Genomic DNA, 14,329 nt, shown 5'->3' with positions numbered 1-14,329 from the left:
GTCAATAAAGTAATTATTGTGACAGGCCTAGAAACAACTGCATGTGACTTTCTAAAGGAGCTGTTTTTTCACAAAGGTGTAGTGTTTTAATGTCTGAATCTTCTACATCTTCCCCATAATAATGAGCTGCATTTTCATTCAGTGCATGCATACTGCTTTTCACACCTAGTTCCTCTTCACATCTCATCGTTTAAGTCTATATACCAATCAATTTAGGTGTGAACGGTGTGTTTTCCTGACCACAGTTGACAGTTGTAAACAAGACAGTTGTTTCTCTGTCACGGTTCAACATCATAGTGAGAGAAGGTGGGTGGGGCTAACAGTTCTGAAACGTGTTTTTCGCTTCAAAATTGGGTATAGTCTCTTTCAGTCAGATGCCTAGGTCTATCAAAATAACAAATAACACATTTTGAAGTGCAATATATTCTTGAAATATAGATGATAAAATTGAAACCAAACCCTAAAGCAAAAATGATACTCCAAAAATTATTCTAAATGTACAATATTGTTAAAAACATGAACTGTAATAAATAAACTGAAGAATGCAACACATAAGTAGTTAGATAGTATATATAATGAAGATAGAAGTTCATAATTCAGCCTCCTAATTCAAAAATTTCTCACTATTGATAAATATTGACCCCCAAAAAGTATTGTTCCATCTGTCATGTATTGAACAATTAGTTGATAGAGCATTCATTGTGACAGGCCTACAGACGCCCTCCCTTATTAATTTCTTTATCTTTATGCAGACTTAAGACAAAGAACCCACTGACTTGTGATCCTTTGAAGCTGGATACAACTCACATATACCATCTACTATTATAATTACACAGAGCTTGTTCCTAGACAATTAAGGGGAAACATTGCCCCAAGTCAAATACTTTCGGTGAAAACACATTATGAGTCAAGCTATAAAATGGAAGATTAACAAGAGAACAGACAGCCTATCCAATGAGAGTGTGGCTCCCTGTAGGCATTTTGGAGAGAGTCCCTGTCCCAGTTTGATTGTAGTCCAAAGAGTCACCCTGATGCCCCCTGACAGATTGAGGCTGAGGGGTGCCCCCCCCCCCCCCCCCCCCCCCCCCCATGCATACATCAGTGTTTACTCGTGTATTTGAATATCTTTGGGGATGCTACATTTCTTCACAGTAATAGCAGGAACTTGGGGAATGAGACCACCGTAATGTTGTTTGTTTGTTTAAGCCAATCAAACCTCATCGTGTTTTCGATCATGTCTTCCTGCTGTGATTTCCGTCCGAGCTTTTCAAACGTACCAAATGGCTTTTTAATAGTGCTTTTGCTCATGTGAATCTAATTCCAACAATAATTGATTAATCACTGTGTTTTTTTATGCAGCAATAAAAGAACGATTAAGGGGGGTGTTTTGGGGTTTGTGTAGTGTGGCTCTGGTATTTAGGAGCACAATATGAAAACATAAAATGATACACTGAGGCTGAAGACGATATTGTTATTTGAAATATTATAGCTGGCTAAAATAATGGCTGTGACCTTAGAATCACAAAATATTACACTGGGTGCATAGTTATTACATCTAGAATCATTGGCATAATGTTGCATGCAGTTTCAATTGTGTTGGGGTTAAACAAAAAAAACTTTTACTATTTTTATTATTTATTATTATGATTATTTACTATTGGGAGCTTCAAGGCTGCGTTCACATTTCACCCACATCAAAACTGGTACTCAACCCAGAACTAAATCAAGACTTCAATTAAAAATTAGAGGTCCAAACCAACCACTACATCATGACTAAACTGGGGCCAAACCAAGACAAATTTGAGCACACTGTGGTGGATTTCTTGCTCAATAAGATCACTTAAACAGGAAAATCTTCAAATTTTACTCCATGTCCGGCCACCATTGCAAGACAGGAACAAAGCTATGGTAGAGGTCGGCGCTCGTTTAGAAACAGACATTTTTTAATAATAATCTTTCTTTGTAACATACTTTTTTGTATTGAGGTCATTGAATTGTAAGACTTCTTCTGACTTATTAAACACTCTATTTTAAAATGCTAGCCTACAGAACATGCACACATGTGCAAGCCCAAATTCCTATAGGCATGCCTCAACATAAAGAGACTGTTGTTTGTTGTTGTAAACCTTGATTTACATTTTACGCGTACAGCCTTTGAATATTTCCACAAAGAAACCCTTAAAGACAAAACAATTGTTCATCACATTTCCACCAAACACAGTATTCAATTACTGGTGTGTAGTTGTTGGGTAAATTCCTCTAGTCTTGCCTGGAGTTAGTATATGTATGTCCGGTGATGCATGGCCTTAGCCTTTAATGAGCTAGCACGTGGTTGGATGCTCTGTCTGTGAAATTGAGGCGCCATGTGCATAAATTGAATTATGGCTTGTGTGAGATAAGAATGTGCATGTAAGAAAGAGCCTGTAAGTTATACGTCGCTCCTATCAGTGTTAAGTGATTTCCATGGACACAAAAGCACATTGCACTGCCAACAGCCCGCATAGTTTGGATAGATGAGAGACAATTTGGCAGAAAAAACTAAATCCTGCCAAAATGGAAATGTGTTTCAAGTGGTGTGTGAGTAAGAAATGAACGCCGGCGTGCTCCAAACGTCTCGACGCCATACTGTTCGTATGGTTCATTTACAATCATCCATAATAATAAGTTTCTCCCTGTTTTTGCTTCATTGTTCATGTCACTTGAGTTGTTGATTTGTTTAAAGGTCAACACTGTCATGATGATTCTAATGTGTCTTGAAGTGTTGCATAGTTGTTACAATTTTTATTAACACATTGCTAAATAAATAATTCGTCAAAGACTGAAATATATTTTCATAATTTCACTGGGTCATCAGGTTATAAGGAGAATAGTGAAAATGATCTTGAAAACTTAAAGGTGCACTATGTAACTTTCAGGTGGAGGGTCCCACGCCTGCCTATCTCCCTGGTGACAATATTGTTTTTCTTGTAATGTTCCACAGTATGGCATTAACTTGTCTATTTCCACACAAGTTACAGGTCAAATTTAAGGAGATGTGACCGCTCACTGCAAGAATGCATGTTTTTCAAGGAGACAAGTGGAAGGCCATCTACCAGAAAAGTTACGTAGTGGAGCTTTATTCTCTTTCTTTAGTTTTTCAAAGTTTTTGCTACATTTATTCTTTTTAAGTATTATATTTCTACTCAGCTGTCTAGAACTGCAAGTTTCATACAAGTTTCAACCCAAAGTCTTCTGCTACTTTGAATAACTTTACCTAAACTTCCCTCACCCCAGCTCTGTATAGTAACTGGCCGGTCTCGTAGTACACCCCAAGGGTCAAAGAAAAACACATTTGTTGATCGATCACTGATTAGCCAAAAACTAAACAAGCTCACCTCCTCACCGCTGAACCGTGTCAGTGTTTAATGGGATAAACAACAGCTCCACTGCTCACAGACGCTCAGGGAGGAGGAGGAAGAGGAGGAGGAAGAGGAGGAGGTGATTCACCTCAGTCTTTACTTACTCTGTGAATGCCCCAAGAGCCACAAGGAAAATACCTCACAGCTGTTCTGTCTTGATCCAGGCCATTCCAGTGGTCTACTCTCACTCAGGCAGACAGGGGCCCACTCCTCAATACCATTGTACTTTAGCTTGTCCAGTGAATCTACAAAACCTACCTACTAAAAGGACACTGTGAGTAATATTACAGACAAGGACCAAACTAGATCCACTATTGACTACATCTGGAGAACAGTTGACTAAACAGACCAAACTTCAAAAGAAATACAAAAGAATTGATTCAAGTAAGACTCAGGTTTAAACAAGACCAGGATCACTTCAGGACTAAAGTATAACACTGATATAATAAAGCAAGGACTATACCTGAATGAAAACATGCAATTACTAATGTAGGTTTGGACTATAACCAGGACTAGAGATGCACCACTTAATCTTCTTCAATTCTGATACCAATAATTTGGCTTTACGTAACTGCCAGTACTTGATATTATCCAACACCAGCGCTGGGACTGAAACCATTCATTTGATTTATACATGTAAATCTTATTACAAAATTGATCCAGTTGTGTAATATAACTGTTACTAATTCTACAAATAACCTCATTATGTCATCATTTTGGATCAGCATTGGGCAGTCTAACATCAATTTATAGCTGAACCAGGATATCGACTGAACATTCTACAATATCTTGGACCTGAAACCAGGTTAAGACTAAATTATCATGAATTAAAATCATAAAACCATGATGAACATTTGTACTATAGCAGATTAGAACAAGAATTCAGCCATTGCTAAACCTATACTATACATCTAGACTGACCCATGACGACATCTTTTTCAACAATCTTTTAAAGTTACTCTTACCCCTTTTGAAAACAGTGGTTAAAACTAAAAACTTATTTGAACCCTCCACTAACTCTTTTGCAATTCACGTCTCAAAGCTACAAAACAATAGGAGAAAAAAACAAGTGCGGATTGGAAGTTGGAAGTATCACGTATGCTGCAGGGAATGCCAGTGTCACGACCTCAAAGGGAGAAGCCAAACGGATCAGCCTCTGCGTGCTTATCTCGCTCCCATCTGTAGTAGATTTGGTGACACGAGGTGCACAGGGGGAGCCCGAACACTTACACCCCCTCTGCACCCTCCCCAAAGCAAACAAAGGGACTGCTCTTGTTCTCCGGCTGGCGAGAGCGGCTCACAGCATGAATAATTAACAGGAGGCAAACAATAAGCAATGTCACTAACTTCTCTGGTAGTTGTCAGCATCGGTAGAAACACAGTTGAAATGTTGTATTATGTTGTCATGTCAACCTTATGCACACTGTCAATCAAGAAGGCCTTTCTGTTGCTGTTAGATTAAACCAGGGGTGTCCAAACTTTTCTCATTAAGGGCCACATATAAAAACACAGACAAAGCTGAGGGTTGATTGAGGGCTATGGACTGGTCGCCAGTGCAGTGAATACTTCAAATCTGCATTATTATTAGAACTTAGACTGAACTACTAGACCTTTATTCATGCTTACATCATCAATAAGACACATTAAATATTTGATATGGGCTTGTTAAAGTAGATTTTCAGAGATGTACAGTAAAAAATACAGTTTAAGGTAATATTGTCCAATTCACCTGGAAGCTTGAAGGCCAAGAAGAATTGGTTTGAGGGCCGCATTTGGCCCCCGGGCCACAGTTTGGGCACATCTGGATTAAACCAATGAAAAAACCTAATGCATTTTTTTAACAAGCACAGCTATAATTTTGCTGGCTACTCCATTAGGCCTACTTGAAGAGTTTTCAACTTAAAAGTGCGCCAACATTTCTGGTGGAGGCATTTATGGCATTGAATGTGTCGATCTCCATGGAGACAAGCGAACTACACTACCAGGCCAAGTTATAGGTCTTATCTGTTGAGAGGAGTAGATAGCTGCAGGCGTTTCTGTTAAAAGAAGAAAAAGTCCATTCTGCTAGTTTAGTTTTCTTTAAATCTTCTCTTACAATGACTAATAATGGATAACCACGCCAGCATTAATTTCTGTGTTATAAAACAAATATCTAATGAACTTTATAAAGTCCCCAGGAAAGGTAAAATAATCACAAGTGAGACAGCTTCAAAACAGAAGGCTACTAATGGGCCCTCATAATAAAACAAACTAGGAGAGCGAGTGAGAGTGAGGACGTAAACGAGGGGCGTGTGTGTCAGATGTTTGGCCACACCCACTGGAGGAGCATACGCGCTGTTGGATGTGCCGCTCAGCTCTGCGCTCAGTGAGTTCACCAAACTGTTTGCATACCAGGCTCCCCTTTGCACCGCATGCTTGTCCAAATTGGGAACGCAGATCTCGGAGGAGCGCTGGAATTTATGAGTTGGACGCTGCCGGGTACATTTCTCCTTCTTGGACATCCCGACTGACAGACGTCTTCGCCTAATCCTCCAAAGTCGACATTGTTTTAAAGCTTTTACGCACGATTTTGTTGCGATACTTTCTCGGGGAATCTGCCTGTCACAGGGTTCAAACACTGAGCTGCGCTTTGAGGTAAGAAGTCACGCTTTATTGTCTCTAACTTGATTGTTTTACTTGGAAGACTTGAGTTAAATTGCTGGTTTTGTGAGCGTCTTGTTTAACGGAGGCGTAATTCTAAACATCGTGTCTTTGGGGGCTGAGCTTGGGGCTGTGTTTGATTCTCCGTTTACTTTGTTATTATAAGTTTGGCTAGGGATTGTCTACTGCGTAAACTGGAGCGAAATAGTTGGAAAAGGAAATGTTAGTTGTTTAAGCACATTCTGTAGTCCCGTATTTCGCGTAGCCTCATTGACCTCCTCAGCTACACGCAGTAATAAACCGATTGGAGAAGATGCCATTTAGACAGTTGCATTGTGTGGTGCGGTCAGGGAGCGCATTTAGCACGGTGAGTTTGAGGGATGTGTGTCACTCCTGAATCTGGCAGCTTTCCCACGGGGCTTCAGCCGTGCGCCCTCGTGGTGGAAGAGGAGGCTGTGCGCGCTGGGATGTGTAGGGTCAGCAGATGGATGCGTCTGACGGCCGTACCTTTGCTGTAGGGCACGAGTTCACTGTCACACTGTATTAATCAAAAGAAGCATCAGCTCCGAATCTCCTCGGCCCATCCTCCTTGTTTGCTCATCAATGAAGCCTGTGACATGTGACTATGGCAGCCCGGGACACTAGATCACACCAGTTCCTAAAAAGTTATGATAGTGTGCCAAATGAATGATCTGCAAATCTTATAACCGCTTTCCCAATACATCTTTTCAACCAGTGTTTTTAGGCTTTTTATTACACATATATAACAAATTTAGAAGACCCATTAAAGCCTACTTCTCAGCCCAGGCTCTTTGAATATGAAATGTGATTTAAATTTAGCCTCCAAATACATAATACATTTCTTGTATTTGATTACAACATTTATTTTTCTATAATTTGACCCATTTGGGGGTCAAATTGGGTCATTTTGAGTTAACTCAAGTTGGACAGCATGAAACTTTTTACGTACATAGATAAAACTAGTGATGTATTTCAGACTCGTAGAAACCATAATGAAATCTTGCCAGGGGGTATTGGCTCCCAGAGACTCATTAACACAAGTCAGTGTCTAGGCGCGGGTGCAGTCCTCCACTGTTTTGCCCCAAGTTAAAGTCTTAACCACTCAGTCCAGCTCTCAATCTCCTTGTGTCTGGAGCAGAGGACCATCATTGCCTGCCCAGGAGCTCTGCCAGACTGACAAATCTGCATCTGTTATTCTGTCTGTGATTAATGGAGAGGACCACAATGCCACTGCTGCAACATGCACAAAGCAGGGTCTTTCTTTTCTTACTGAAGAACTGTTGCTTGGAATGTATACGGCAAAAGCAAATGTCTTTTCAAGGACTTTCAAGATTTTTGCACCAAGAAATGAAAGTATCACATTTGTTTTTTTTATATATATAAAAAAGAGACTAATTCAGGATCAAGACAAATGAATTAGAACATTAAAGGGGATATATCCACTTTCAAGAGCTTTTAACCACACCTTTTTTTATAATAGTTTTCTTATTTATCTGCTCAAGTTGTATAGTGATTCATGCATGTTTGAGTAATCTATATTCTTCTGCAATCAAGACACCATTGCTATGAAATTGTATTTTTTTTTCCCTTTCCCCAAACACTCACTCCTCTGTACTGTTGTTTTTTGTCTGTTTGTTTTGTTTGTTTTTTTCAAATGGAGATACACATAGGATTCATCAGCATCACGTAGCTATAGTGACATGTGAACAAAGTAATTTTGGATCAGTTTTGCAATTTGATATCAACCAAATGTAAAATAATGATCCACTGGTGTGTTAGATTAAGCAAGTCTAAAGCTAATTTGCCATTGCTTTTATTATTGTTTATTATATTGCTCTTAACCACTTTTTAACTGGGTATAAATCAGTAATCGACCAGATGTAAACCGGATAAAGTAGGATGAATCTAGAACTAAAAGAGTTTTCAAGCAGAGCCAGAATGTACCTAACCAGAACCAGTTTAGACCAGTCCAAAACCAATCCAGGTCCAAACCAACTTTTTCCCCTCTGTAATGATTTTACTTAGCAAATTCCTGTGACTAAACCTCCCCTCCAGCATTCTTTACTTAATACACATTTGACTGTTTGAAATTGTTTTGTTGCTGAGTGATTGATACAACTGCAAACATAAGCCATTCCCCCAGACTACACTATAATTAATACAGGGAATAAAGGTTAGCTGAAACAATGCAACCTCTGTATGTATTTTTCACTGTGGGTAGCAATTAGTCAGTGTTTATGGCAATTGCAAATCTCCACTGAGTAAAGCTAGTATTTATTCCACCTACAAACCTGTAACACCTGGAATGAGACTTGCCACTGGCGCTAGCGGTGCAGTCATTTGAATAGCAGCTCTATAATGCGTTGTGGCTAATCACACTTTTGCCAGTGCCAATGCTAAAGTGCTAACAATGAAATCCTACAGACCTTGTCATGCTGTTCTTGTTAGAAAAAAAATGGGTGTGAATTGATGTGTGGTGGCTCCAAGCTGCAAGGAGCACAGTAGTGGGTGACTCCGGCTGACAGAGTAGCACTCCTTAAAAGCCTAAAATTAATCAATCTTTTGGTTACACATGACTTCTCCTGATCCCAATTTCCCATAACACCAGTCCCTCCTCCACATACTAACCTATCATTTCAACATATCAGGCTGCAAATGAGGCAAGAGCATTGAGAATTTTTGGCTGGCCATTTTGACTTTGGATACTCCCACATTCTCTAATATTTGTCTGTCTGTGAAGGGCTGAACAACATTATGCAAACATGAAGCATGCTGTTTCTTTGTTGAATAATTAATTTACAACAGAGCTTGAATAAGAGGGATTTTATGCAACTGATTGGAAGTGGCCTTTTCTGATTGGTCACATTGACATGCAAAGCACAACCCTTGATGTTTTACTCTTTTTTTTAATGACAATGCAGCTTAGATGTTTTGTTTGGTATCATATTTTAACAAATTGTTAAAATATGTTTACATGTTTATGTGGTATTTCAATGTTTCATGTCTTTTTGGTGTGTTTCCTATGGTTGATTCAGCTAGGTAAACGTCTGTGTTGTCGGGTTACCCCAGTAGCATTAAGGGATAGGGATTCAAATGCAAGAACATGTCCTTATGTGGAAAAGTGCCTTTGTACCTTTGTTTTTCCACTCCTTGCTAACCTATGTAACTTTTTGGTAAAGGCTCTGCCACCTATTTGCCACCTAAAGCGTAAGGCCAGGTTACTGGTCAGATCTGTGAAGACGCACGTATGCATATTTTTCAGGGTATTTTTTTTACCAGTAATTGTATAAATGCAAGATTAATACATTTAATGCCATCTTTCCATGGATTAGGTGTGTACCATCTCCAAAAAAGTTACATAGTGCACCTTTAAGATACTTCTAACTTTTTCAGAATTGGGTCTGCACAAATTAACCTACATGTATTCTTACATTTAATTTCATGTGGCCTTAGTGTGTACCTTCTTACTCTTTTTGAATTGTCATCATTGCACTTTTCATTCACATTTGTATCCATATTGATGGGTTCAGACAGAGGAGGCAAGAGGAAAACACGGCTGTGTCATCAGTCCCCACTCCCCACTCATGCATAAGCTCGGTACAGCAGCAGCAGTGGTCCACAGAGAGCTGCAACTAAATGGAGTATCTATTGGCTCAATGAGAAAATTGCTTTTTTCGATTGCAAGAGGACCCTTCATTTAACGTGCGTGATGCAGAGAACTCGGGCCAGTAATGGGTTTGGCATCTCTGTTGTCAGAAGAGACCAGAGAGAATGAATTTGCAGCAAGCAGAAATGATTCACTCTCTGAAAAGATGCATTTTTCATTATATATTTAGAAGCCACAGAGGTGTATGTAGCTGTTGCCTTTGTCAGTTCTGTTTTGAAGATGACTTGGTGTTGAGACATTGTGGTTTAATGCAGTCCACCAGGGAGGTTTCTTGGCTTGCGTCATGAAGTTACTCCTCCAAATAAAATATAACTTTGTAACATATCTATTTGTAATTTGCTTTCCCAAGGTGCTTTGCTTGAAATCCTTCCCTTAACTTCATGCACAATAAACTTGGATTGTCAAACATATCGAATTCCAAATACGAGTCAATACTAAATTATTAGCATTAGCATTTTATTTGCATGATCACAAACTAGTGCTACAGCTCTTTTTTATTTAACGGCATGAGTCCAATACTGTGCCGCTCTTGATTCATTTAAAAATAATTTCACTATAATAGAAATGTATTTTGAGCACAAATTGCCTGCTTTTCTCGCTAGCTATTGAGACATTATTGTGGTACTGGCCGTTTAATATGGATGTCCTCCAAATCAAATAGACTCCCAAGCATTCCTGACTAATGGCACATATGAGAGTCTTCCATTAAAGTTACTCACCATTACCGTTTGTCGGTGTGGACCAGGATGCAGTGAGTGACCTAAGCTTTGGGGGGAAGGGGGGGTAGAGCTGGCAGAGAAGACAGGAAGGGCTGAGGGTCTCTGCACCGGACACTCCATTTTATCAGGAGGAAGCAGACTGGCCTGTTTGAGCTCAACGCAGGAATTCTTCACCGCTTATCTTTGTATTCACCCAATTTCCCTTTTTATAACAGCCATAGCAAGCAGGTAATGAGGTAAAAGGTATGTATTCGTCAAGCTGGTCCTCGTAGATAGCGGGTTTGCTAAGTTGGCGAGACACTCTAATCACGTTTATCTCAATACCCTTCTAGTCATTTTTGAACTGCGCTGAACGTTTTTCAGGGCTAATAAACCGTGTCGCCTAGGTGTCCATAAAAGCAGGAGAGCTTAGTATCCGATGGTCATTATACAAGGAGAGAGCGCACTCGCTAAATCCTCCGATGCCTATAGGGGCCTTTTCGCCACCTTTTTATCCTGTAGATGTGGTCACAGCTCGAAGAAGGGATTTTAGCCTGGAACAAAGATTACCTGACATTTTTTCTTTTCCTCCAATGCACAGTTTTGAAACTTAAAGTGCATATGACAGGTTGGACACATTTCACAAAACATACAGTAGATAATATAAATTTATTTAGGTCATTACTAAATATTGTAACTAGTTTTCCTTGATTTGACCATTTTGGTGAAGTTTAACATTTTACTTACTGGTTGGACCTGGGCAGCAGATGTGACATGTGTAGAGGTAATTCCATAACTGTGTGAAAGCATACTATAAACAAAGGCCAGAAAGCTCACCTACTTTACACAGTTATTGTTGTTTCAAAATAAAACATTTAAATTACATCTTTGTTTTATTAACTTTATAATTCCAAATGTGTTCCTCGTGCGTAAATGTTGCCTTCATTTTGGGTGGAATTTTGTGTAGTGATTCTTTTTGGAACTCAGCATCTGCCCAATTTAACTTTCTTGCAACTTTTCTTCACAAAACTGACACTTCGTTGATGTAAAACTATGATAAATATTGACAGCAGATACTATCCCATCAGACAAAGTAATAAAGCCTGTCATATGCACTTTTAAGTTCATTTCCTGGTGTAGACAAAAGAAATGACGTGGTGTGGTTTCTTCCTATCACAGTATAGGGACAGGATTGTCTCGTGAACAGGCAGCTCTTTGATAAGCGCACACAATGGCTGGGTTGACTCAGATTGAACCCTGTGTTGGTTGACTTGGCTCATTGGGCGAGAGCAGGGTACTAAACACCAGGCAGGAAGAGAGCCCAATTGTTTCTTGTTCAGTTGGCTCCATAGAAAAGCTTGGTGCCAATCTTAGTTTAACAGATAAGATTATGTCCTCTGTGCAGTGTGGATAACACTAGTCTTATATAGCCAAGCTGCACCATCTGACCACCACCAACCCTCACTCACACACCAAATTCATACAAGGAAAAGTGGGTGAATTGTCTTGCCTAAGGACACAACAGCAGTTTTGACACTGTGGGGTGCCACTGTGGCAACTGATTTTCCTAGTGGTCTCCCATCCAAGTACTAACCAGGCCCAGCCTTTTTACCTTCTGAAATCTGACCCCTTTGACAGGGAGGTTTGGACACCTTTGGATTTCTGTAGGAAGTCTGTAGTAGGTGAAATGGAATCCATGTGCAGCCAGCTATACGGTCATAATCCTGATCTTTGTGCCTGTCCCAAGTCTGGATAAATAGTGCAACAAAGAAAATAAATGTTTTGTATAAAAGAAAAGCATGACATTAACTCAGACTCCTAAAATTATTTAAATTATAAAGAAAACTCATTGCCGAATATCATTTTCAGTACCACAATGTATATAGAATGTAATTTTCAACACAAAAGGAAATATATTTCAGATCTTATACTAATTCTGTTATAGATCAAGTCCATTCTAAAACTAATCAGGAGAGGTCCAACTTTTTCCTGTTTGCACCAAGAAAATATTCAATTTTATAGTTATTCCAATTTTGTGCATCATATATTTTAGCATTGTGCAGTCCTATGTCCTCTCACTTAATATTTTCGACTTGGTTTTAGATTCTATCCTCGTAGAGTGACCTTAAATGATGTATCCTGCAGTTAAGGTGGACATTAAGAATCAAATGGACATAGAGCTGGCTTATATGGTCTACTGTGGCCGCTTTGTGCAGTAGTTATTAAGGTAATTGCTGTGACAAAGCTCATAATGTAGCAGTGACACTGATTTACACTGCTATTGATTTGTTCTAATTCATGTGTCACTTTAATTAGCGGGAAAGGGAACAAAAATGAATGTGATTGCCTCAGCTTAAGTAAATAAAGCTGGAGTGAGTTATGGTGCTTTGCAGTGTGCTGATTTGTGGAAATATGGTTTATGCAGTAAAAAAGCACAAGTTATTAGATTAGTGTTACATTATTTTATTTATTTATTTTATTTTTGAGTTTGTTTTTTTCATTTAAAAAGTGAGTATTTTGCTTGATTATGTTGATTTAATTTTACTTTTTCACCCTGGTTTAGATACCCCGTTGTCCACTTGGGTCAGGAAGGGCATCTGGTGTAAAAATCTGCCCAATATCTGTTCTAGATTCAGACCATAAAGGGAGCAGCTAAATTTTACATCATGTGTATAGGCTGATTATGAAATATTATGTAATTCATGTATTCTAAAGCCTAAAAATGAAAGTATTTCATCAGGAAAGGCAATACATTATATCCCAATTTAATATGCAAATCACTGCACACCAGGAGGCTGCTGTGCTATGTAGAAGATACACCCTGTAAGCCAAAGCCATAGAAAAGAAAGAAATTTTGTTTCAAAAAATGGACTTTCCCCAATAATATTCTTTATTGACTTCTGTCTGAATGTCTATCCATCTTTTAAAGTAATGTTTTATGTAATTTGAGTGTTCAGCAGCATACCCACAGAGCCTTTTTGGGTTTTGGTACAGTGAATGGAGTGTGTTTTTACTGCCTCTCCCTGTGACTCATAGCCCTAATGCCCCCTCTCCCTCTCTCTCTCCTCCTCTCTTTCTCTATCTGCTCTCCAAACTCAAGCATTTTTCTGATGAAATGGGACTCTCGTTTGCTCATTTGTAGCTTCTGGTCTTTCTCCTCTACAACCACATATCCAAGCTCTATGCTTTTGTTCACTTATGGTCCCAGGTTTCCAAGCATGGCTGCAACTTCACTTTTTGCCCTCTGGAAGAAATTGATATAGATTTGCCTTCATTAGTCATTTGTGGTTATTATAAACATTCCACAGATTTTTTAAATTTGTCATAGCCTCTGGCACATCACTATTATTCCCATTCATGAATTATCTGGCCACTAGCACACCTCTATAGATAGAGGTGATATAGAGCTTTTTCAGAAGGAGAAGTTAAGCAAGGTGCACCACCACCACACACCTAATTTGCTCCCATCCCAAAGTGGCAAATACTTATGAGTTTGGTTTCAATAGAAAGTTACATCCTGACAGCATGCAGTGGTACTGCTTTTACAGTAAACCTTAGGCTAGAGAACAAAATGTACTCACTTACAAGGGAAAAGTAGTTACACTAGCAAAAATACACCCACTGGTACTTGCTCCACAGCATGACATGATGTTACTTTTTTCACTTTAAGCTTTGTATTTTTTTGTTACTTTAAGGGGACGCACAGTCTAAATATATTTTTATACATAATCACCAGCATGGGTACACACGCTAGAATATGATATGAAAATGGTGGCACAGTCTCCCACACTGCAATTGATTTAGTAATTCTGAGTGTACAAACGATCAGTGGGGTGGACGCTGGGTTGTTAAGGCTAACCCAGATAATTGCCCTATTATCATTTTACACCAGTGAAGCGCACGTC

The 14,329-nt window shown here is 39.1% G+C and overlaps 1 protein-coding gene across 1 annotated transcript in view; it reads left to right on the top strand.

Annotated features, from left to right (window-relative positions):
- Positions 1-5,748: 5,748 nt before the first annotated feature.
- tspan18b (tetraspanin 18b) overlaps positions 5,749-14,329 on the top strand; it is a 49,347-nt gene continuing 40,766 nt past the window's right edge. Inside the window, exon 1 of the mRNA XM_033968125.2 lies at positions 5,749-6,032. The gene's annotated coding sequence lies outside the window, so the exon portion shown is untranslated. The remainder of the gene's footprint in view (positions 6,033-14,329) is intronic.

Source organism: Periophthalmus magnuspinnatus, chromosome 6, assembly GCF_009829125.3.
Source record: "Periophthalmus magnuspinnatus isolate fPerMag1 chromosome 6, fPerMag1.2.pri, whole genome shotgun sequence".
Taxonomy (NCBI): domain Eukaryota; kingdom Metazoa; phylum Chordata; class Actinopteri; order Gobiiformes; family Gobiidae; genus Periophthalmus; species Periophthalmus magnuspinnatus.
Note: the sequence above shows the minus strand (reverse complement) of the source record. Positions and strands in the feature narration are given on the sequence as shown.